The following is a 25,696-nucleotide window of genomic DNA, read 5'->3' as shown; positions in this document are numbered from 1 at the left end:
GCTTTTAAGGCTCTCATACACAACCGGCTACTACTCGACTCCCACTACCTGCTTGTTCCTGCTTCCCACCCCGTCCAGTTTTATACGGCATCTCTTTCTTTCTCTACACCCTGCTGACACACTCCTCTACACCTCCCAACCCGACCAATTGCGGTGTAGCCTTACCTCTAGCCTCGTGTCTGCGTTCTCTGTCTCACGTCGGTTAGTGTCTCACGAGTTACCCGGTAGTGTGGATGCTGTGTCGATCGCCGCTGGGAACGTTCGGGTCGTGCTGTGAAAACGCGCACGATACACGCCGCCGGGAAAATTCGATTGGTATCGATCGAAAGTTTTCTACTGCTTTGCTTCTTCGACTTCTCTTCTTCGCCGTTAGAAATACGGTCGTTACTAGTGAAGCTTTTTCTTTTTTTAAAGTTCAGTGAATGACGGGTGCGGGTATTTCGATTTGACAGTGCGGTGATCGGAAGTTGAGACAATTTTATTCGTGGCATAACAGTTTGTCAGAAAATATTCTTGAAGGGTAAAATATTCTTCTCTTTTTGATTTTATGGTGAACAAGTGTCGACATTAAAATTGAATTATATTTATATTGTTTAAGCGTTACGTGAGATTTGGAGGTTAGTCGAAAAGAGGGAGATAAGTGTTTTTAAAATTTGTTTATATGTCTATAAAATTTTAATGTTCCATTTTGTACACTTGTTGGTAGAAAAATTAAGGAATTGACACAAATTAACATATTTCAAACTTAATTAAATTATATTCTGTATTATGTGGAATTTGGTATTATCAGGTTAATATTTTCAAATTTTGATTAAAAAAGTATATTTCAATTTAAATGACACAATATAAGACACATATGAATAAAATCAATATAGTTCGTATCAACTATAAACACTAACAATTTCCCTTTAATATGTAAAATGTACTAGAATAAATTAAATTACAAAAGTTACTTAAATAAATTTTAAAGAGATGTTTAAGAAAAAGTATTTATTTCGAAATAAATTAAAAAAGTGAAAAAATAGTGTCATAAAAATAATATTACATTCATAACTAAACATAATTCCCAATTAAAAATACTTTCTGTTTAAAAGTGCATACTACGTTTCTAAGGAATATCGAACAATTTGTAGATGTTGAGGAATAATTACGACGTCCTACTTAAATCGATGAAGTAGTATGTTTATTAAGACGAAGTAGTGGAAATACAGAAAGTACGGTCTGTGTTTATCTGTGGTCTCTATCTGTCATCGGTAGTATACGACGAGCGGTGGTCTGTTCCTGCGGATGCAACAGTTTCCAGGGTTATATTTTCGCGCTAGTTGTCAGTGAACACGTGATACGGATGTCCTGCTGGCTGCAGAGTCTTGGATTAAATGGAAGGATAAATTGAACAGTACAGGACGTAATTCTCTATCTTGAAACTCAAATTTATGCTTTGATAGTTTGAAACTACTATCGCTAAAAATATTATTTAAAATTTCTTTTACATACGAACAGTAAATAAACTTTTACGAATTTTTAAACTAATAATTCATTCAATATTTACTAAGTAATATCACTTTCAAGTTGTACAAATTTGACGCCAAATTTGTTATCATTCTTATGAGAAAATTGTTGATATCCCATAGAGTATTTTGGTTTTTTATTGAAATTTTTTGTTTGTTAATGCGTCAGGTTTTGTTTTTATCTTTTGATACAGTAAAGTAATCACAATACTTTTATATCCCTAATAGATGTATGGAAATGTATACAGTTTTTTAAATTATGAATTTGAAATCTGCTGATATAGGATTATTTGTCATAAAATATTTTTATGTATTTTTATCTTTTTCTATATTATTTCTTTATGAAAGTTTTATTCAGTTCTATTTATTACTATTGTTTATTATCTATCTATAAGCATCGTATTCAGCTCGTGGTTATTGTGACCATGTTTACGGATAGTTACAAATACTAATATTGTAAGGTCTCAGGAAAAATTTGGCAGGCTTAGGCCAGTATTCAAACGAGTCTTAATATTTCAGTTAGATTTAATGAATAGAAAAATAGTCGGCTCACGACTGCACGAAAAATGAATACATAGAAAACGCAATAAAACGAAAATACGTTCTCCGTCGTCGCGACTGATCCCGACTACGGCTCGACGAGAAGTGCCCCGATGTCCCATAACGTCTCAAGAGTTTGTTTTTTCTCCCCCAAAATTACCGATGCGCATTGCGGCGCAATTCAAACGGGCGTCGGCACCTCTTACAATATATATATATATATATATATATATATATATATATATATATATATATATATATATAAGTAGCAGTTAATCATAATTATATCAGTGTTGATTATCTTACGTAGTTATACATCAATTTAACATTAACCATTTTTTAGATCAGTGGTTTTAGATTAATTGACCACTTGCTCTTTATAACAAAATTTTGTTCATTACTTTCCTATTTACAAATTATATTCAACGGTTATAGTTATTTATATTAATATCTTCTTTCTTTTTTATTAAGAAAAATTGATTTTTAATTTAAGGATTAAAACTTGAAAAAACATCGAACTATCTATATAGACTGGGAATTAGCTAAACTTTTCTAAATATATTATAATGAGAATTTTATTGTACAGCTGTTATGAGCATTAATACTTTTCGGGAAACTATGCGCAAAATGTCAGGCGATAATCATCTTAGATTATTTAGATTATTCGTTCAGCGCAAACGAAATCTACGCGCATAATCAGATGTCACGTTAGTTCTCCAAGACGATAAATGAAACTTCGTCGCAGAAAGTGCAAGTACAATGAAAAAGAATGAACCTGGGCCCTTGTAATGTTTCTCATATAAATGATGACACGTATCAAAGGTGGTCCGGCGTTCGAGTTACAATTCTGATACTTTTGACAGGCTGAAAAAGACAAATGGAAACCTTTACTGTGAAGTTCAAACAGATAATATAAACACTGCGACAAAAAGGTGGTGACCGATCTTTCTCGTAAATCACAGTGCCCTTTGGAAAAGCATTTCCTGCTTATCTTTGTGAAACCTTATACTCACCTGTAATATAAGTTACAGTTTGTCTACTAGCCACTACAGAAATACAGATATTTACTTATCCCTTTGCTCTACAATATCCTTTCGGACTCGTGACAGAGATTCCAAACAGAAAATAGTAAACATAAATATTATTCAGTTGTTTTGAATATAAATTGAATATTATTTTTCTATTGTTACTTCTTAGTCTTTGGAGTAAATGTAAACACAAGATCATGGAATTTTATTTCATTTTTAGAAAATGATTAACAACAAAGCAGTTTTAAGGGGTACAGTTGTGGAAGAAGTAGTGCAACCGGTGAACTATATGGTTGATATAACGAAAAGGATATGATATAAAGGATAGAATAAAAGAATAAAAAAATTGTTTAAGGAATTTAAATACAAAATACAATTCTTACGTGAAGATATAGCAATAGCAAAATAAAATTTAACTCTAAAACTGCGCACCTGTCAAAATGACGGGTTTGAGTTTCTTACTTCGCAATTATTGATATCTTAAAAGTATTAAACATTCGAAATGATTTTAAAAATAAATAATTTCAATTTAATGCTGTAATGAATATATGAAAAAACCGAAACAAATTTATTATTACAATTTTTATAAGGATTGCATATTAATCATATTAAATGTTTGGTAGTTTTAGTATTTAACTCTAGTATTTCATTAAATTTGAATAATCCCTAGGTAATAATAAGAGTAATGAACAAAAATTAACAATATGAATGTTATTAGCATTATTCATATTATTTACTTATAATATATATTATCATTGGTATTTAACAGTAAAACTTACTTAAAAGGAAGAAGTTTTTGTACTTTTTTCATATCACTCCCCGTTTTCTATGCTCTATTTTCGCACTGAGCTAAAATACAAAATTTTTCAGTAACCAGAAGTCTTGCTTGTGTTATACGCATTTCGAGGTATTCGTGTCCTACGTGGCATTGAACCTGTTAAGGAGCACAAATTAGTGACCATTTAGAAGTATTAAGACTGTTAAATTTAAATACCTTTACCACTGAATACATGAATAAGCTGAAACCATTATCACATACACATATCTCAAAAATACTAACACTTCAGTCTATTATACTTCGTATTCCATAAAGTATAATAAAAAATAAGAGCACATTGATTTAAATTTAACGGATTGACTTCGAAGTAACTTTTCAATATTTAACTCTTGCACCCTACGTACTTTCCATTTTTATTTTTGATAAAATTTGGAATTATATGTTATCTATTCAATTATTTATGGCGTAAGTTACTTGAATATACTGAATTGTTTGGAATGTACTAAAAATTAATTTTCAACATTATTATTGAATCATTATTCAAGCATATTTTCTATGAGATTATGAATAATTAAGACTTTTTTCGTGAATAATAAATAATTATTCACTCGAATAATTACCTAGAATGTGTAATTAATGGAAGAAACTTCTACTGTTGATAAAAGTGCGAAAAATGTCAATATAGTTCTTTATTCCTATTTCATGTATTTAAACAATTATACCAAACAAAATCAAAACACATTTACACGGTCAATATTTTTGTATTCGTAATTCTGTGTTCATTTGTGAAATGAATAAAAGGTGATTTGATTCTTCAACAATCACGACTAGTGAAAAAAATGTTTTTTTTTTAGTTTCGTAAATATTGAAACCATTTTTTCGCCCATGGAGATATTACCAAAAAATAATTCTTTTATATCACCGTTATGATCTTAATAAATCTTACACATTATTCAATAATAATGTTCTCCCTTTATAAGATTGTGTGAAATTTTTAATTCCACTGAAAAATTTGAACCTTTCACAAAGACTTTATCATAGGCGAAGCCTCCGTAAATATTCAAATGTTCTCTGAAAAATATTCTATTGCCAATTCATGGAGTCGAGAACGGTTGAACGCTTTCATGAGTCACAATTCCGAACATGATAACACTAAACGTTCACATAACATTCTGATAAAACGATCATGCAGAGATTGAAAGGAGCTATCAAATAATATGCGACACCATAAACACAATAGTATCGTAAGGAGATAATATTTTTCAAAAAGACAAGAAACTCTACGGACTAATCGGACAACCCAATAAAAAGTTAGCAGTGTGAGATTTGGCATGACCTTTGTCGCGTGTAAAGGATACTTTGAAAACGATACGGCACTCGATCTTTCCGTTCGTCGAGAATCCGCGTTTGGATTCTGAGACTCGTCACCTTGCTCGGTGTCCCGGGGAACTGTCTCTTAAACGTCCGTGGTCTCGGTAACTCCGGACAAAGAGGGGGCGTTATTGCTATAAAAGAGAAAGAACGAACGATACAAAACGACCGAGAATCTCCTTAAGAAGGGTTTATAAATAGGCATGGTAAGTGGAAGCGATATTTTCACTACAATCTCGGTGAAGCGACAATGAATTGGTTACGACCAAGACGATGACAAATACCCTTCGTGGTTGCTCTTTAACGAGGTTTCTTCGCGATCGCCTCGATAATCACGGGCAGCGCACGTTGCGCTCGAATGCCGGACACACGAGTTGAAAAGTGCCATTTTTTATCGGATCGATCGTTACACCTGATATTATTTTGGTGAGCTCGTACATTTGAACTTTCTCGGTCGAAAGTGGTTGTTTTTTTTTCTGGTAATCTAGCGCAATCATTTGGCACGACGCGGTTTGTGAATTGTGGACCTTTTGTCGTTGGAGTATTATGTAGCTGGTGATTCAAGAACGGTTTCTGTGGAACTAGTGGTTCGAAATAAACATTGATCTTCGGAAAGGCTGCCGTCACGATGCGGAATAGAAGTGGTTGTCGGAAATTTGATCGAATTGGACGCAGAGTGATATTCTTCCTTCGATAAAAGGTAATTTTTACGTTTCTATCTGGTTCGAGATAATTATAATTATCTATGTTGAAATTTTATTATATTATTGTGGATTACTTGATTGTATGAAGTTTAGAACTACATATATCGTAGTGGTCGATGACTTCTAACATTAAATTAAATGTAGATGCTCTATTTGATGTTATTGTAATTTTTGTCCAATATCTAAACTGCGTAATGCAAATTATTGCTGGTAATTAGATTGCAAAAAACGTTTTTATCGATAAAGGGAAAACATTCACACGTATTCTTTTCGTGAATGATTGAATGAGTGTGAGTGGATTTTTAATTTAAAATTAAATATTAGTAAAACCTGTATTATTTGAACTGATCATAATCAAGCTAAGCACGATTATCTTTATTTAAATTATGAATTCACAGTTTTACAAGTTATGCGTAAATGTAGCAATTTATATCTGGACAACTTAATAAATATTATTCAACTAATTGATCAAATTAATTTAAATTTCTTGGCATAATTGTGTATCTAATCTATAATATTAAGTTCTGTAAATTAAATATTCACTGGAAACAGACTCAAGCTTAATTAAAAAATTTTTCTTTTTAAACAATTAGGTTTTCATTCGTATACTTGTACATTAACACTAGGTTTACGGACGTTTACTGTGCGGTTTATTCTGTTGTTCTTAGAAAAATTGGTATTTGATAGTTAGGATCTTGGAAATTAGGGATTTAAAAATAGATTACTAGGATACATATTGGCGTAATTGCGTCAATCAAAACGGACATAAACGTTTACCAATTAATATTTACAAAATGTAATATCCGTCAAATTGACGCGTTCCGTAAACCTAGTGTTAATTTAGTCAGATCTAAAAATACATTGTTGTGTACCCACTTTTATCATTATATAAAAGCGACAAAATTGCGGGTGTGGGTTCTTTATGAAATTATTTACAACTAAAAATTTGTTGTAAGCATTACAATTTGCTAATAACAAAATAGTATATTTTAAGCGAACGACAACCGTTTAAATGCCTCGAAATTGTGTTCCGACATCCTATGTTACTATTTTTAAAATAGTATGCGCTGTAACGTAATATAATTTTAAATTTAAAATTCAGTCCACAGCTTGTATGAGGGCTTTCGAAACCAAACATTTTATTTCATGTTTCTGATTTATTTTCTCATGTAAAATCATATTCTTACCGATTGAATCACCAGTAATCGTATACCATATAGATATTATTTAAAAATATATACAATAATAAATACTGTTCACATGCTTATGAATACTATATATAATTACATATATTCAATACATATCGAATATACTTCTAAAAACAGATTATTCTATTTATAGAAAAGAACAACACGTTCACGTCACCTTTATATCTTTGCAATTAAGGAAAAATCCCTTTCTATTCTAAATATGTATGAAATATTTTCTGTTATACATTTTAACTCTTATTAAAACACAAATTTATGTATATTCGTATTTTCCCTTTAGTCTCATTTTGTATATGATCAGCAAATGATTGTTTGGTAATTATTTAATTTCCTAATTTCTCAGTAAAACAGAAACTATGGCATGAATTTTATAAAAAGCACAGCAATCTTATTCGTGTGCTTGTTACAACAATAATAAACAATTTGTAATCATTAGTTGCAAAGAAAGTTAATGCCGACGAACCGAAGGAATATTGAAAGTAGTCGTGTTGTAGCAAATAACAGCGTTAGTCAGCGTAAATGATGACAATGTTCGAGGGTAACGCTTAACGAAGTTCGCTACTTCTGCCTCGACCTTAGGCAGATCCGACATGATCGCATGTGCAACAGTCGACTGCCATGAAAGTGCACGGTCTACGTCACTGAGCCGCTGGCTCAATTTTAATTCCACTCGTGATAGGAGTAATTAGCGTTGTCGAGACTTTAATTTCAATTTAAATCTCTGTGTTGCGCTGTGAAAATACCAACATGACTGAGAAATTCCTGAACTTCTAGAGCAAGTGCTTAGACTTGTGGGAATTTATCTCCTTTACTGTTTCAAGCCGAAAACTTAAGTTATCGAAACTACATAGTGCCTGGCTTTTTTGCGATTACTACTAAAAATATTCTTCTTTCTTTTGAAAGGTAAAATCTTAATCAAGTACCTATCTATGTAATATTAACAGGTTCGTTATCAACGTTATATATTTTTCACGACTGCAATTCTATGTTTTACATAAAGAAAATGAAATTAATTCTATAGATATTGTTATTTAAAGTTATAAGATACGGCGTATTATGTTTAGGAACAAAATGGCTCGCTTTAATTTCATATTTTCAATATTTTGTGTAGAAGTTTGGTGGATTACATAGAATATTACAATTGAGAAGATCGTCACTGAAACAAATGCTGGTAACGAACGTGTTAATTAATAAATAACAGTGTATAATTAATTTTAATGTAACATTTGTGATGAAAATTATATAAATTAATTCCGTAATCTTGTTTTGTTATTTTAATATTTTTCCAAATTAGATTCGAAATGATCTTATTAAAATATCTTTTATCTTTTAAATTAAAGGACACAGCTTCTCTATACTTCTTTACGTTTTCAAATTTGAATCTATTCAATGGAAAAAATATGTACGTAACAGGTAGATACTCAATTGAATTACAAAGGTTACCGTATAATTTATATTAATCCACCACACAATGTCAAATTAACTCTTTCATGCCCACTGGGACGTGTATATACCAATTGAGTATTTCCTTCCATGGGCAGCACTTGCATATTCGAAGAAAACGCAAGATGTTTTTAAAACAGACATGAAATAATGTAGGTACTTGTTTGTTATCATACAATCTAGTTTTTTGTTTTCACTGTACCCTTTACGCACAAAAATAGAAGAAGGAATATTTTCCACTAGACATTTTATTGCATTATTACATATAAACAAAAAATATAGTAAATATAAGGTATAATTTCTAGCAATATGTTAAGCATTATTCGAATGAAACTTAATACGAATAACAATAACGAATAAATAATTAATCGTTATTTGTTTATTTGTTCTTCACTTAACCCTTAACGGTCGACAATTTTTTATTAATTCTTTGCGGACGAGACTGCTTGAAACTTCTAGCATATCTATACATAAAAAACTGAATTGCATATTGAGGTCTTAAAAGTAAAATACTTAAAAAGAAAAAAACACATGTCAGTCTCTTATTCGTTGAATAATTAAATTATTCATTTGCAGTTTTCGATTTTAGATATCGAAGCTCAAAGTTACCATTGCGGGGACATTCAACTGCAAAGGGTTAATTATTCCTTATTTGAAAATAACAAACAGATAAAATGTATTCGTTATTTTAAATAACTTTTATCGAACACTAATTCTTAACACCCACGAAACAGTTGAATAAAATTTGATTCAAACTTAGCAACAAACATTAAATCAGTAAGAAATTCTTAAGAAAATAATCTATGTAGTTTCGAGGATATGAAGAGAAGTTGGCTTTGTCATTTCATTAGCACTTTGACTGTCACATCATCCGAATTCGGGTAATACCAGTTTTTACATAAATTTAAACATTAATTTTCTTGGTGACGAATCGCATGAACCGGATTGTGTTGAATGTATGAAATATTAGACAATAACAAGTAGAGCAATTATTATAAAGAATCGTGACTTTTTAGCTTCTGCTTTATTCAGAAAACTGTTTCGACTGCATAGGAGTTTTGATGAGTGTTTACTTGCTAGCAGGAGTTGAAACCCGTTATGATATTGGTTATGGTTTTTGAGACAGTTATAAAACATTATTAACAGTTAATAAAGTCATAACTTTATTAGGTATATCAATTCTGAGATATTATTGGTTACGGTTCCGGTAATTCTGTATCGGTTTTGTAACTGTTACTTTTCGGTTCCGCATTTCTTTTAAAAAACCAATTTAAAGAACTGAGACCGGGATCGATATAGCTCAGAACCGATACATGATATTTAACACTAAACATACGGCGATCGGTCGAATGATCGATTTTAAAATTTGCTTTAAAATTGTACGTTTTCCTTCTTTCATTTAACTTTATATCAATTCCCGTATTGTCTGATTAATTAGTTTCTCAATTTATGTCTTTCTTTTTGTTCCTGTTTCCACTAAGAAAAAACTATCATCCAACTTGTTCACTTTTATTTTATAATCAGTTATTCGACTGGTTACTTTAATAATACATATATGCAAAGCGCCGGTACATTTAGTGTTAATAACAGTTATGACTTTATTTCGGTTCATCATAACTGAAAGAAATGCAGAACGGAAAAATAACTTCGATATAATATCGGTTCTAAAAGACTGAAACCGAAACCGATATAGCTCAGAGCCGATGTACCGAATAACAGTTATGACTTTATTTCGGTTCTCCATAACTATTTCAGTTGGAACCGATACATAACAGTTTCGAACAGTTACTTCCCGAACCTTTTCAATATCCTTGCTTGGTAGTGAAATTGTTAAATAATTACAGTACGACCGTTTTGCATTGCTGGTTACAGTAGACAACCCCGAAACCGCGTAATTTAACGACGATAACTGCTGACGGAACGTATAGCCGTTGTCTAGTACCTTCGAATTGCCTCATAAAACGAACATAAAATGAATTGCATAACTGCTCAGTGTATAGTGCGTACACATCTGTCAGTCATGAACCGTGTCTCGCGCGGGTAGCTCGTCCATATAATCCACGTGCTCGCGTTCTTTGCCGAAGGACTCGCATACCTGTCGCACTTGTATGACCTTCCACCAGTGAATCCACTTCCGTCGTTCCAAGGATTTAATATCGCGCGAGATTCGTTTGGGATCGAAGCAAAATATTTTATATCAATCCTGCTGAATTCCTCGATAATCTTGGGTATAATAAAGTCGAACGATCCGCCCGAGCGAATTTCACTATGTAGAATATATTACAGTTAGTTATGTGAATTTTTATAAATTTGGAAGAATTTGCAAAATATGAGGTTCGACGGTTGGGAGTTCCAAGAAAATAAATTTCAATTGTTGAAATGTTTTTTGTTATATGGTTGGTGCATAATCAGCGAATAGAAGTAAATAAGAAACTACTTAAAATGTTATAATACGAAATGATTTAAATACTACTTAAAACTACTTAAAATACGATATGTATTAAGCATTTAAATTAATAACTATACTAGCCATATTGTATAATAATAGAGAAAGGTATTTGTGAGATACGAAAAGTCTGACAAAAGTTATATATTTTTGTCGGTCTTTGTATATTCTTTTCTACTCCCATTGTTGCGTAAAATAGGTATAAAAAAGTAATATCGGGATAGTTTCTCAGAATTCATTACATTCTATTGTATCATGTAAATATTAAGTTTTAGATGGTTACATGTATATAAATTATTGAAATATAAAAAATGTATGCAATGTATGAAATATAAAAATGTATGAAACAAAAAAACGTATCATAGGAATTAGTGGTCATTATAACGATTGCTCTGCGGTGAAATCATAAAAAAAGATAACCTTCAGAAATCCTGAATGCGTCATAATGAGTTTCATCTTTTCCGGCGATCTTGAACGAGAAACAACTTACCAGCGTTGTATAACGTTTCATTCTGATAAAGAATAAAATGACATTCAAAACTTTATTTAGTACTAATGAATAAATCGACAAACAAATAAGAATTTGTTCGACTAATTCCTTATTTGTTATTTCAAGTACATTTTACCAGAATAATTTGATTAACGGAATTCTTTTTATATAATATAATATTATGTCATCAGATTATTGAGTTTTTAATAAATAATAATACTTGTATTAAATACACAAAGCGCAAAATAACACAAACCACAAGACACTACAAAGAAGCAAGATATAATATAAATATAGTACAATACCAAAATCGTTACAATACATAAAATAGATATTGATACACATCAATATGTATATACTTTGATAACACAAATATTTCCATAATCGCTTCTGCAATTAAATTTTTTTTAATTGTTGAATCTGATAAGGTATTATTACATTACTTAACACGCACACACACAATAATAAAGTAAGAATAATATTTTTTTCCCATTATCCATGAATAACAGTAATAAAAATTATAGTAATATAACAAATATATTCGACTTTCTCGTTATGTGTGGATAACAGCTAAGTAATTAATTTATACCCATCAAAAATACTGGCCTGTATGGTATATTTGATACAAAGCACTTTATTTAAAAACACTCCTCCGACCTTCCAATATCCGGTCGGGGGCAGATATTTTTAAAGTAATTATAATAGACAATTTATAGATAATGAAAAAGAATATCTTTTAAATTAAAAACAGTTTTGTTTATCTGTATTTTTTAAAATAAAATGAATATAGAAACCCGCATTATTTATAGGATGACCTAATATAATGTTGCGCGTTCACGGCGAGGGTGATTAATTAAATAGTATTGAATGCGTTCAAATTTAAATAAGTAGAAATAGGCAGCGATGAATAAATGTAAATATATAAGCAAGGTTAAAAATAAATACATTATATTGCATTGATATTATAGCCTAACAACTAACGCTTATTTCTTTCCTATGTTATTAATAACTATCTTCGTTCGTTCGTTCGTTCGTTTTTATATTCAATTTGTATCCATTAAACAATATAAACCGCAATTAAACAGATACAAAAATCAGCTCCATCTGTTCCATACAAAAAATTGTTCTTAAAAAGAATGATTAAATAGATAAGAAAAGCACATTCCAGATTTCTTCTTTCATAATTATGAAGGAATGTAAACACTTTAAGTACTCATTAAATCAATAGAATACTAGTGAGTATTCTAAAATAGGTCACTGAAAACCTTAATGAACGCACTGTTGTAATTTGTATAAGAAAATGCAAAATTAATCAACTTGATTGGTTGGTAGCTGCAGTGTTGAAACACTATATTTCCTATTTAAATTTCGAGAGCATTCATTAAAGGGCAGCTTAATGAAACCACGACCAGGTGGTATTTTACGCGGAATATTTCCGCAATTGGCACGTTCTCGGGTAACGCAAAATTGCGAGGACCGTTTAAAATACGCCTGTACCCCTACACTGTGTTGTATATCTTTAGCATCACCTATATTTTTAAGTGTTTCGGACCTTTCATTAACGATGAGTGAAAATCATCAAGCTTAACGAGTGTAATGTATAATAAATTTCAGAAAAATTCCATTGAACTTGATTCTGTAGGTAAAGTAATCGTATCGATAACGTGATTTTCAGCTGTTGCAAAAGTATAGCATCAAGTAAATAATTTCACTTTAAATTAATATTATTTATGTTATTAAACGGCTAGCATATTCTTTGGACCAGAATCCAATTTGGGCTATTATCTGAGATATGTTTGTGCCGAAAATCATCAGTACCAACACGTTTCAAAATAGAAACATTAAATTATTACTATTAATACAGGACAAAGTGTGTTCCACTAATTATTAGAATAAATTATAAAATCATTTCACTGTTCCATAATCATTCTAATTGACAATTGTTATTATGATTCTACAGTTATGCAACAGTAAGGAATCATATTTTTTAATACATCTCGTTTTATTTATTCGGCACTTCAATAAGGTTTTCCTGTAATATGTTGTTTTCACATAGGTACCACGAACGTTTTAAATGACCGGGAAGCTAGATAACGCCTTAAAGATAAACGAAAATTATACCACAAAGGGATCTTTGCTTTTAACTAACAGCTTAAGAGCTAATTATTATTATTAGTGTTTATCTTATTCATTGAAAAGCTCAATTTCACTTGAAAGCTGCTGTTCTTGGCACTCCCTTTGATTTAGGGGAAAATACATATTGAGGGACAAAAGGGCGAGATATCTCGTCATCATGATGTCGTTGTACAATGTTATGGGAAGATATTATATCTCGCGTATCTGTATTATTGATAAGAAATATTTTATTTGAATACAACCAACAGAAAGAAAATCTCATACAACTAGACGATGTAAGCAAGACCTGGGGAAAAGAATATTTTTGACAGATATTTGGTCCCTTGACAACAAGCACATTATGTAACAATGATGTTTTGCATTACAATAACGTTAAGAGATATTTAGGTGGCCTTACATAAAATAACCCCCCCTGTAGTTTGCAAAAACAATGTCCGATGGAAAGAAACCAGATATTCTTGTAAAAATGGTTCCATCGCATTATGTATTTCACCATGCTTTCAAGCATTCCATACAAAATAATATACATATAATAATAAAAATTCTAATTGTGTAAAATATGGAGCATTTTATGTTTATCGGCTTTCAGCATCTTCCACTAACAATGACATGTCTTAAAAATCGATTACTTGTGTCAGATTTTCAAGTAAAACATTTCATATCAATAATACAGATACACAACATATCTCATTCATAGAATTGTTCGACGATATCCTGGTGACGAGATATCTCAAGCATTGTAGCGTCAGGGTTAGCCAAAGGTTTGAAATGCTTAAAATGATTGGCGGTGCCAAAGTTATGTAACGCACTGTATACGCGTCGGAATGTTGCGCTGTCATTGAAATTCGTCGGTTCGGTCGGGCGCAAATTTTTCGTCAGGTCCGCGTAGGAAATTAACCGGGGGTGGAAGCGAAGCTCGCGTGTAATTAGTCAGATCATGGGCGTATCGGCTCGCAGTATTTCGCGCACGCGGAATTACAACGGGTGCGCGCAGCGACGCGTGATCGTCGAATCCGACCCTCTTCCTCCGTGTTTCGCGTTTTCAACGAAAACGCACTTGGTACACCGTGTTACGAACGAATTAGTGTCTCGTTAACGGGATACATCGTGTTCGCGCCGTTGCGTCCCCGCGCCTGATATATTGTTACCGCTCGAAACATGTGTCCCGAAACCTGGAAAAATACTGCACGAGATTACCGTTCTGCCTGCGTGAAAAATCGGTTCAATACGACCGCTGAAAGACCAGCGAAGAGTCACTTCAACGCGTTCACAGGGACTGCTGTTTTAACCCTTTGCGCTCGAATGCTTTCGCTTTCTGAATGTGCATCGGCTTCTGAAAATTTAATGACATATTCCATAGGGAAATCTACAAAGAAATTACATAAATTAACATCTTGCTGACTTGACATTGACCAGATAATGTTTCGAACTTTCATCCACATAGAATATGTGCTATAAAATCAATTCTAAATCAGTTCTAAACGTTCTTTTTTTGTCATTTCTAGGCTCTACCAATTGAAATAATACCTTTGCTTTCGATTTGATCAATTTTTCTTGCTACATCTGCTGCTTTGGAGTTCTGTTTCCAGTAATGTCGTAAGAATACACGAATTTCAAAGTTCTCCACACTTTTTACAACTTAAAGTAGGAATTTTATAACCTCCAAATAACTGTGTAATCTCTTACAATAATAAAAAGCACGTCAATACCCGTGAAATGACACATCGTGAAGGGTGATAAAATAACATTACACGCTTTGTGAAATATTTATCAAATATAAATAGTTAAATTGAATATTTATCTTCAGAATTTTGCTGCGTCAAACCAAGTAGCGACTAAGAGTCGCCTCTCGAGCACAGAGGGTTAATGGTATCTCACATTAGGATGATCAGCTTAATTTCCCTTCATGTGAAAAATTATATGAAACGGTGCAGCATTATAATGTTTATTAAACTGAATAGAAAGTATTTTAGCAATGTGAATTCATGGAACAATCCACTTGCAAGAAAATGTGATTTTAATATTTCAACAGTGCAATTTATTTATATCTGCAAATATTTATATTTGCAATTGTTTTTAGTGGTATTTTGAATCTTGCACAGATGCCCATTTAACTATTCTTCATATGTGTATTTACTGTCACCGATATATCTTTTTGTTAGGTATCAATGGTATCTATGATGATAATAGTTTTTTTAAAAAAAGGGGCCATCTCTTCCTGAATTACATATTTCTAAAGAAAATGTTAAACGTTTTTAAGCAAAGTAAACTTTTTGATTAAGTAGATATATATTCCTTACAGACACATAAGAATTTCCAAATTATTTATCAAACTACATGAATTCTATTTTGAAGAAAAAATGCATTGAATTTATGTTAACCCTTATATTTTGTTCGTATATTTCTATTAATACTTTCCTTATGAAATCATATTAAAATTTAATTTATTTAATACTTTCTTCAAAAAGGGATCTTGAAGAATTTTAATATTTAATTTTAATTTTTTAATTTTATTATATAAAATATATGTTCTACAATTCAAGAAAGTATAGCAATCAATAAAATAAATGATAAATGTCCAAGCAATATACAACGTGGACTACGTTTATAAGTAGTAGTATGTACCGCGTAAATGTCCACAGAATTTATGGACATGACAAAAACCGTTTAATACATAGTATAATATTTAAAGAGAGACAACGATGATGAAACTCCTGCCAAGGTTATATGTGATACCTTTTTTCTGTGTATTAGTACAAAGTGAAAAGAAAATAAATTCAAAAGCGATAATAACATATTAATGATTTTTAATAATTGCGCTATAAACCGATGTGACATATTAATCTATAGAAAATATTTATTGCATTAAATCCACATTAAGTTATATTTTTACTAGATAACTGCATAGATTAAAACATTCTTATACTTACTCTTGAATTTATTCTCTTATCATTTATAAGAACCCAAAGTAAATATAGTGTATAGTTTAAAAAATATACTGATATCTTCAAAATCTTTTAAATGTTACTTCAGATATTTGTATATCTGAAGCTTTCGAATCGAAGATTTTGAAGCCTTTTAAACAAAATATAAAAGTATGTATATGTTACGGTAAATGTGATTAATTCAGTGATTATGTATAATGCCGATTATTATATATAATCACCACTAAGTTCGGTAAATGTGATGAATTCTGGAATATCTATCAAATTAACTGACGAGTTTATATAATTCTCAACCCGTAATGGCGAACGTGATAAATATCTTGACCATTGAGCCAGTAGAATACAGCGCAGTTTTTGTGAGTAGTTACTAGTCAGAAGGATAGTTTTTGTTGGACATTATGACACAAGAGGCTGCGAATAACAATATTTTATAAGTTACAATTAAAAATTCAATAAATGGCTATTTTAAGTCACATGGATCTAGACTGAACGAAATTTGAACAAGGGACTGACATGTCTTGTCGAATGAAAGACCTAAGTAGAGAAAATAATTTTATTATTAGAACTCATACAAAACAGTTACATGTCAAAAACAAACTAAACCCATGTTCTAGAGAAAAAAACATTTTTCCAAATAACGTTTATTCCTACTACTACAAACTTTTAAATATTTTAAGTTTACTTATTTAGACATACTAGACTGTTATGACGTTTGCGCGTTCCATGCTCGCCAAAGGGACCGCGTAAGAAAAAAAGATATTGTATCCGACATCGACAAAGACCGCCAATAGCGAACACTAACGAACTTTTATCACATTCGCCATTACGAGTTGGGAATTATATAAACTCGCCGGTTAATTTGATAAATATTCCAGAATTCATCACATTTACCAAACTTAGTGTTGATTATATATAATAATCGGCAATTATACATAATCACCGGATTAATCACATTTACCGTAACATATATACATACTCAGTTAAGAAAGTATTAACAAATCAGGGATATTCCTTCTTAAAACAGTACAAGCAATTATTTATAGTTATTAAAACTTCGATAATTAAAACTCCTGACATCATTTTTTTCAATAAAATATCAGGAAAAAGTGTTGGAAGAATGGGAATCTGGCGCGGTTTTGTGATACGTTTACTACAACAAAAGATAACTGTTAATATGTTGACAATATGTTAATATGTTGTTTTATTTTAAGAATTTTCTACAAATTACATCCAAAAGCGTACTGGTTGTTAACGGTTAATGGAAATTTGATTACCGAGGTAAAGGTAAAGCAATATGTATTATACATGTCACTAATCTTAATTGTACTGTGCCGACTTTTTATCAGGCTCAAGTGTGGAAACTACATTAAATTAAAATTACATTATTGTGCTAAGAATATAACGAATTGGGTTTGTGTGCATGCATCAGTAAGTGCCGCTTGGAGTAGTTGAAAAAATAGCAGAATAATGACCAGCCTCGGATAAAGTATTAGTCATCTTTAGAATTGTTTTTCTTTATTTTTTCACGATGAAAATGTGAAAGTTTATTCTGCTCGAAATGCATTGAATATGATTCAACGGGTAGTTGCGTAATTTCTCTGTACGAACAATCGTAATACGCGTGCATATCTGGCGCGAATCAAGCGGTTTTCAGACTGCACGTGTGTGACCGCAACGACGTTAACAGGGTCAGACGATACGTTTAAACCTCGATCACGGACAATCAAATGAATCGCAGTAATTTCGTATGTATCGTGATTTTATCATTTTCATTTCATTATTTGCAGGGAGGGGGGACATTTATACGTGTCTTGTATTTTAATTACTATCAAATCGAGTAAAACTTCGAATAGATTAAGTTGCCGATAGATGGCCTACTTTTTAAAATAATATTATAGATATTATTGATACTTAACAGCGAATAAAATATGTTTATGAAAATAAATATATCTATGTAGAAGAAGAATAGTTACGTACTTGGTTTTTGTACAAGATTCAGTATACCACTCAAGAAAATTTAGAATATTTGACGATTTTAATGAGATCGGGCCATCTCACCAGAAATTATCCTAATTTTAGGTTTGCAAGAAAAGTATATACCTAATTCACGCGAATAAAGTTTCATTGATTTCTTATATAAATAAATATGTTCATCAGTGGAATGATTAAATTGAAAACTTTGACATTTTATTATACATTCTTAATTGTACGTTTTCAAAAAATGCTTTTTATTTAAATACTTTTATTTGATCTATACATGTGTGTGAATACCGCTGTCACAGTATTTATAATTTTATAATTTATCGAAGTTTCAATTGCCACAAGTACAGAAAATATTAATTCGCTCAAACCGAAGATCATAAATTTGATTTACATCTCTATAATATAAATTTTATTTAAGGGACACAATTTAATGTATTCTGCAGGTAATATTTTCTTATAAACGCATATAAAATGCAAATAAGATTGTAAAACGACAAAATATAATTTATACCATCACAATGGCGTTCACATAATAATATGCACGCGGAAGAGGTCGAATGTCTACTTATATAATATACACACCTATATAAAAGTAATGAACTTGTATAATAATAATTTTAATCGGACGAATTATATAAAATAATATATAACTATAATATATAACATAATAAATAATATTCTGGTATAATATAATACAATATAATATATAATCAAAATCATTGATAATAGTACGATCAAAATAAATTCTTCAATTTCAATTTCTCGATCATTCTGGACGGTTCAAGGCGAATTGAATTTGCACACTTTCGTGGCCGTCGGTCGGCCCAGAAAGACCCGCAAAGGAGACACGGCCGCTCGAGCAGGCCCAAAAAGGCCCAAGGCAATTATTACCCGGCGCACGATATTCCCTTTTTTTTTCATTCGCGGTGGTACCGCCGATTTTTTTCTTCTCACGGATTACGTCATCACCGTTATGCACATTCCGTAAATTCCCCGGGGTCGTAGGGATCATTAATGACGCCTTCTCCACGCTTCCATCTCGTAGATTGATTCGCCGGGTCTTTGTACCAACTGGGCGGGTCGCACCGGGAAGGTAAAGTTAGCTGATGCGTAGCTGGAAACGGGCTGCACCAATACAATAGAAAAGTATAGAACAACATCAATATGTACTTTCCACGGGATAGAGCGGAATTTCTGATTGAGTCGAAAAAATCGAAGCGTTGTAAATCAGAATGGACGTTTCACAATGAACGCCTATTTTATTACTACTGTCACGCGAAGAGATTTCCAATTATTCTGGAATGCATGGGCCGTGCATGGAGTTATTAACCCACAATTTTATTAGGAGAGAGATTCAAGTTTGCATTCATTGTCATTAAGAGATTAATTATTGATTATTAAGTAATATCATGAAAATAGTTAAACAGTTTTGTAAGCTTCTGAACAAAATAAAAGGGATTTTATAATTGTTTTGCAAATTTTGTATGTTTCTGTGCATAAATGATACATATATTTGTATAAACAAATATAAATGATATCAAAATGGACATTAAGAAATGTACAACTAGCTGCGACCTGTTAGAGTATTTATTTCATTAATATAACAAAATTATAAATTTAAAATTGATATTTTATATAATCCCTATCCCTATCCCTTAATTTGTGCAAGATATTTCTTTATGTTAGTCGTAAAAAATATCACTGATATTTCAGAAGATAATGACTATTTGTTGAGAAAAATATTCCCGAGTGCAAAGGGTTAATTGTAAAAGACGAATCTCTACTTTATTTCGTAATAAAGTCGTTTAGTCATACGTCGGTGCATCGTTGCCCGGTAGATTTTCTACCGTAGCAGAGAAGGTACTTGCATAGGCTACGCATTTAACGAGTCCAATAAAAATAAAAGACGCTGCAACTGAAGTACTAAAAGGAATCTTCAAGTAGAATGAAGTCGAATGATTATTTGTTTATTTTACTTAGAAATGAAATGAAATGAAAGAGGAGGATCCAAGCAAAAGAAACATTACTGTGAGAAGTATCCCTCTGAAAATAAAAACATGGGATTCTTCTTCGAAGAAGGATAAATCTGTCAAGTTTATTACGAAAAATGATTTCCTCATGTGATATTCCGTTGGATGAAAATTAGGTATTTACATGATTACTAAAGTTTCAAATGCCATATACCACAGAAGAACTACAAGAAAATAATTTACTATTGCATAATGTAGGTACTTTACAAGAGGTTGCTCATGAATAATATAAGTAGCTGCAATTTTTACAAAACATGAAGATTTCTGACTGATGAAACAGGTTTTGATAGAGATGTTACGAAGAGAATATCAATCTTTATGCAGCTTGTCATTTCTTTAAGTTTGTGCATAAAAATTAGGATAATAACAACATTTTTATTGCTGACTAGAAGATATTTTGTAATAAAAATTGAATCAAAATATTATTGATCTTTATTAATTGTTTTTACGCATTTTACTAATATATAAGGCTCATAAATTCATGATAAATATAAATATCAATCCTGCAACTTAATGATTATCTAATAAAAAAACAAGATTAATAAAAGAAAAATAATTGCAAGTATAAGATTTTCCAAATGTATAAATAATATTAGGACCTTATTTTTATAATTGAAGATTAAATGTAAATAGAAATTTATATTTTTTCAATATGAAACTAATAGAAACTAATTAAACTAATTAAAAGTTTAGTTCCTAAACTAATAGAAACTGATATTGCCCGTTGTCTAATTATAAGATATGTACTTGTATAATAGGTATTTTCATTAAGATGAAACTTCGTTTCATAACTTCAGAATGGTAATACAGTTCTTAACAACACTTTTTAAATATTTAAATATTATAAATGATCACCTCTGAATTTCTATTTATGAAGCACTTGAACAAGTATGTCATTTATGATGCACTCTCTATCAAAAAGTTTATACATTTGAAAACTTCATTGTTATACATAGAAGTAATAGTAAAAATGTTTTATAATCTTACCATTAAGGAGTATATTACCCATAATGGGATATAATTTAAATATAATTAAAAATATTTCTTTCATCACTGATTATGCATAATCTTGAAGGCCACTTGGTTAAATTTGTCGTAAAATTTAAAACGCATTACATACGGTTGAATTTGTTTTGTCATATATGTCAAACAAATGACATATATGTAAATTGTTTCTCTCATTTTTTCTATGTGTACTATTTACAAAAAGAAACGATAGATACTAACAACTTTGTAGTATAAGTAAAGTATTTTGCAAATTTCCATTTTCTACGGCAACGCAATGGTCTATAATGTCGTCACGTAGAAAGAGATTAAACTTTGTCAATATGAAACCTAAGTTAAACATCGGGAGAACTGAGAAATATTAGGTTTCCATTGTTGACTCGTCGGCTTTTATAGAAATGGCGATCTGGTCTTATTTAACTTGGTCATTAGTTTTTAATCCATTAGTCGCCAACGCAGAAGTGTCAAACAAATAGATTCACTAATGAAACCCTTATTATATTAGAGACACAATGGTCGCCGCACTTCATGGAAGCGATAAGTCATTCTTATATGCTAATATCATTGTACTACTATTTTTGCAGAATTACATACGTACACGAGACCGTGGGCGTTAAATTAAAAATGTCAAGAGCAATGTTTAGTTAATCGCACATGCATGCTTTCCTTTGTTCTTTGAAAATAAATGAAGTGAAATCTCCATTGACAAGATGTTCCGCTTGAATTGCTTAAACTCTTTATCACTTTCTGAATGTATGTTCTTCTAGAATGTAATTGAAGCCATGACTCCTGAAACAGCACAAGTCAACCAATCAATTTTTCTTTTCATCTACGTTCATCCATTCATTATCTATTTTATTGATTCTTTAATTATTAAATAGGTTTGAATAACCTAAAAACAGTTAAATCAATAACTCATATAAATAACATTGAAAATTGTACTTGTTCTGTTTTGGAATCCACAACTTCAATTTGATATACGAAAGAATTTATGTACTTACAAAAATTGTATTTAGTAATTAAGAAATGTATTTTGCATCTCCAAGGCTTTTTCATTGCGCTTTTTTAAATAATACTATAAATATTTTTCTTTGTCATGTTTTACAAAAATCACAGTGAAAAGAGTTGATATTAAAAGTTGGTAAATGTTTACTACATTTGAGTTAGTGTAAATTTTACACTTAGTCAATCAAATGAGGAGATGCTCCCCTTTTACTTTAACAATACATTATCATTTATTTTATTTATTCTTTTCCTTTAGTTATTTAGTAAGTCTTGATTCTTGTTTTTAGAAAATATAATTTTTAATAAAATCTGCTACATGAGTTCAATTAATGTTAATTAAAAAAGTTATAGCTAGTTCTTTTTCTAGTGGTTAGCTATATGTTAAAAATCATTGTGATTTAGTTAGTATTTATTAACTAATGAAAGTTTTAATTAACAAATAAATGATTGTCTATAAAATATCCGAAATCGTTGCTATATTTCAAAAATTTCAATATCAAACAGGTGTAGATACATTTCTGTGTGTAACTGTATGTGTATGTATCCATACATTGTGCTATGATTACTGCGTCTACAACATATGTAATTATAATATTAGGTACTAAAAAAAGTTTGTGCACTTTTCTTGGTAGCAATGAATTGAAGTCCGATTTCGACCAGTGTTTAGTTTAATAAATGAAATTGATATTAGCATAAAGTTATGTTTTTGTCGTTGTTATCGAATAAAATCAAGTTATTTTACAAAAACTTTCTCTGAGTTTAAATTTTAACTTAAGAATTTGCAGGAACTTTTTCCGATACCTAACAATAATAATAATTACAAATTTATTTTTTTGAAATAGTACACTGTATCCTATAGGTGTTCCATTATGTATACAGTACTGCATAATTTAAAAAATAACTTTGTTATAACCAATATATTCTCAATTGCTTTACAAATTAATACATTAATTTGAATTGTAACAGCCAAGTTGTTTCACTTTAGTAAAGCATTAACGTTTCTTAATCTTTTTCTCTATTTTTACAATACTGAATAAGTTTGTTATCATTTACGAACTTATCGTTATGAATAGAATAAATAATATTTAATGTTGAATAAACGTTATGCATCTGTAACATAAAAGTTACAATTGTCCTCATATCAATGAAATAATAGGTCGACTGGTCGTCTAAAGTAACACTTGCGGTTACACCAAGAAAAAAGTTGATCGTAAGTAACCTAATGATATCTTTCGCAAATGCGGCCTTGGGTTTCACCAGTACATGGTTTTATTTCATAATCCAATCATTGAAAGTAAAAAAACGTTCAAATTACAATGACAGTAACACTACAAGAAAAAGAAATTATTTAAAGTATAACTTCTATAACACTTATACATATTTTCACTGTAACCAGTCAAATAATTGGTTATAAAATGAAGGTAAACAAATTTTTTCAGATAAATTTTTAGACGATAAATTTTTCTTGTAATTGGAATTAACCAAATGGAAAATTGGTTAATCGGACAATATAAGAACTGATATAGAGTCAAATAGATGAAAGAAAATACAAAAGGTTAAATCAAATTTTAATTTCGGTCATTTGACCATTTAGTGTTAAATATCGGAATAAAACTTCAAAATTTTATTATTTGCAGACGAAAGTTACTTCAACTATTATTAAATTTTCGAATTAAACGTTACATATATTACTCGTATTCACATACAATAAAAGGAATGCAATAAATGAATTGATCATCGTAAAAAATTTTGAATTTTCAAAAATTTTAATAAACAAAACAAAACTTGGGTATTCACGTATCAATATAATATTCCGTATTGTCTAGTTTCTTAGTGAAATCAAGAAATCACTTCATTTTAGAATCAACAGTTAACAACGGTCGGAAACGAAACATTCTTGCCCGTCTACATTACTGTCTGTTTACGAGTGTATCAAATCGGCTAGTTAATGCCGCAATAATTTGCACTGTGACTCTGCATTATATGGCGAAAGTATATGGCCAGTCAAAATTACACGCTAAAATAACAGTTGTGTAGCTTCCATTACCGTGAACGGTGAATATCTGCGGCTGTGGTCCACCACGAATTGTTGAGCCAGACGCAGTAGAACTTCGGACTGTTTGACGAGTCTGTGAAACAATTCATGGGCGTAAATTATTTGAAGCATTAAACCGATATTATTTCCAGTAATCAATTACTTTCACGCATAACAGTATGTATTTAAAATATAAAGTAAGGGACACTATTATATTTTCTATCAACGAATCCAACGAATGCAATTATTATAAACTTGTAGTTCATTTAAACCAAGTAATGCAAATAAGATGTAAATAAGTAGATAAGCTTAAGTTTCACATTTAAAATTTGTCGTTACAAACTGTAGAATTTTGTCATTAAATATATTATAACATTTATATCTATAATTGATAAAAAACAATAAAACACATCTGTGACTTTTTTTCTCATGCGCGTATCATTTATTTGTATAATCTTTTGCACACTTAATCTGAATGTTGTGCATTCTTTTATTTATTATTGAATATCACATGGATTTGATATTACGATTTAGATAGAAAAAAAACGTATGTATCAAAATTTATTTGAGAAATTATTTTTAATGTACATACGATTTCAAGTTATCAAATAATGAACTCTGTTTGATGAAAGCTATTCCTTGAATGTTGTTCATTCGGAATTAGTTTTACCTAAATAGTTGTTAATGTATTATTTCAATTATCTGCTTAGATTAATGCATCGGTTAATATATCGATACTTAAAAATCTCGCTTACATTTAAAAGCTTATATGTATATAATCTGATCGTAAATTATTCGAATAATCTTAAAACATAAATAAAGATAGCAGAAACTTAAAATAATAATACAAAACATAAAAAGATATACCCCGAACTGTAGTTATTTTTAGTTAGTCATTTTTTTCAGAAAATCATTAAAAGAATAATTTATTAAACGAGAATTGCTTCAAATGTAAAAATGTATGCACTTCTAACATATCTTAACCTACAAGACGTAGTTGAGAATGAGAAAGAGAGCATGTGAAAAGTTTTAATAGAATTT

The 25,696-nt window shown here is 30.5% G+C and overlaps 1 protein-coding gene across 11 annotated transcripts in view; it reads left to right on the top strand.

The window, feature by feature from the left end:
* sick (sickie) overlaps positions 1-25,696 on the top strand; it is a 520,404-nt gene that overhangs the window by 165,274 nt on the left and 329,434 nt on the right. Inside the window, exons 1-3 of one of the 11 annotated variants that reach the window (XM_076372257.1) lie at positions 165-315; positions 415-520; positions 5,714-5,925. The exons of 6 other annotated variants lie outside the window; for them this stretch is intronic. The gene's annotated coding sequence lies outside the window, so the exon portion shown is untranslated. Of the gene's footprint in view, positions 1-162; positions 618-5,713; positions 5,926-25,696 lie in introns of those variants that run through there. 4 more of the 11 variants (XM_031978465.2, XM_076372258.1, XM_076372256.1 and 1 more) reach the window with 4 other exon arrangements.

This window comes from Nomia melanderi, chromosome 11 (genome assembly GCF_051020985.1).
Source record: "Nomia melanderi isolate GNS246 chromosome 11, iyNomMela1, whole genome shotgun sequence".
Lineage (NCBI taxonomy): Eukaryota > Metazoa > Arthropoda > Insecta > Hymenoptera > Halictidae > Nomia > Nomia melanderi.
This window is presented reverse-complemented; position numbering and strand designations above follow the sequence as displayed.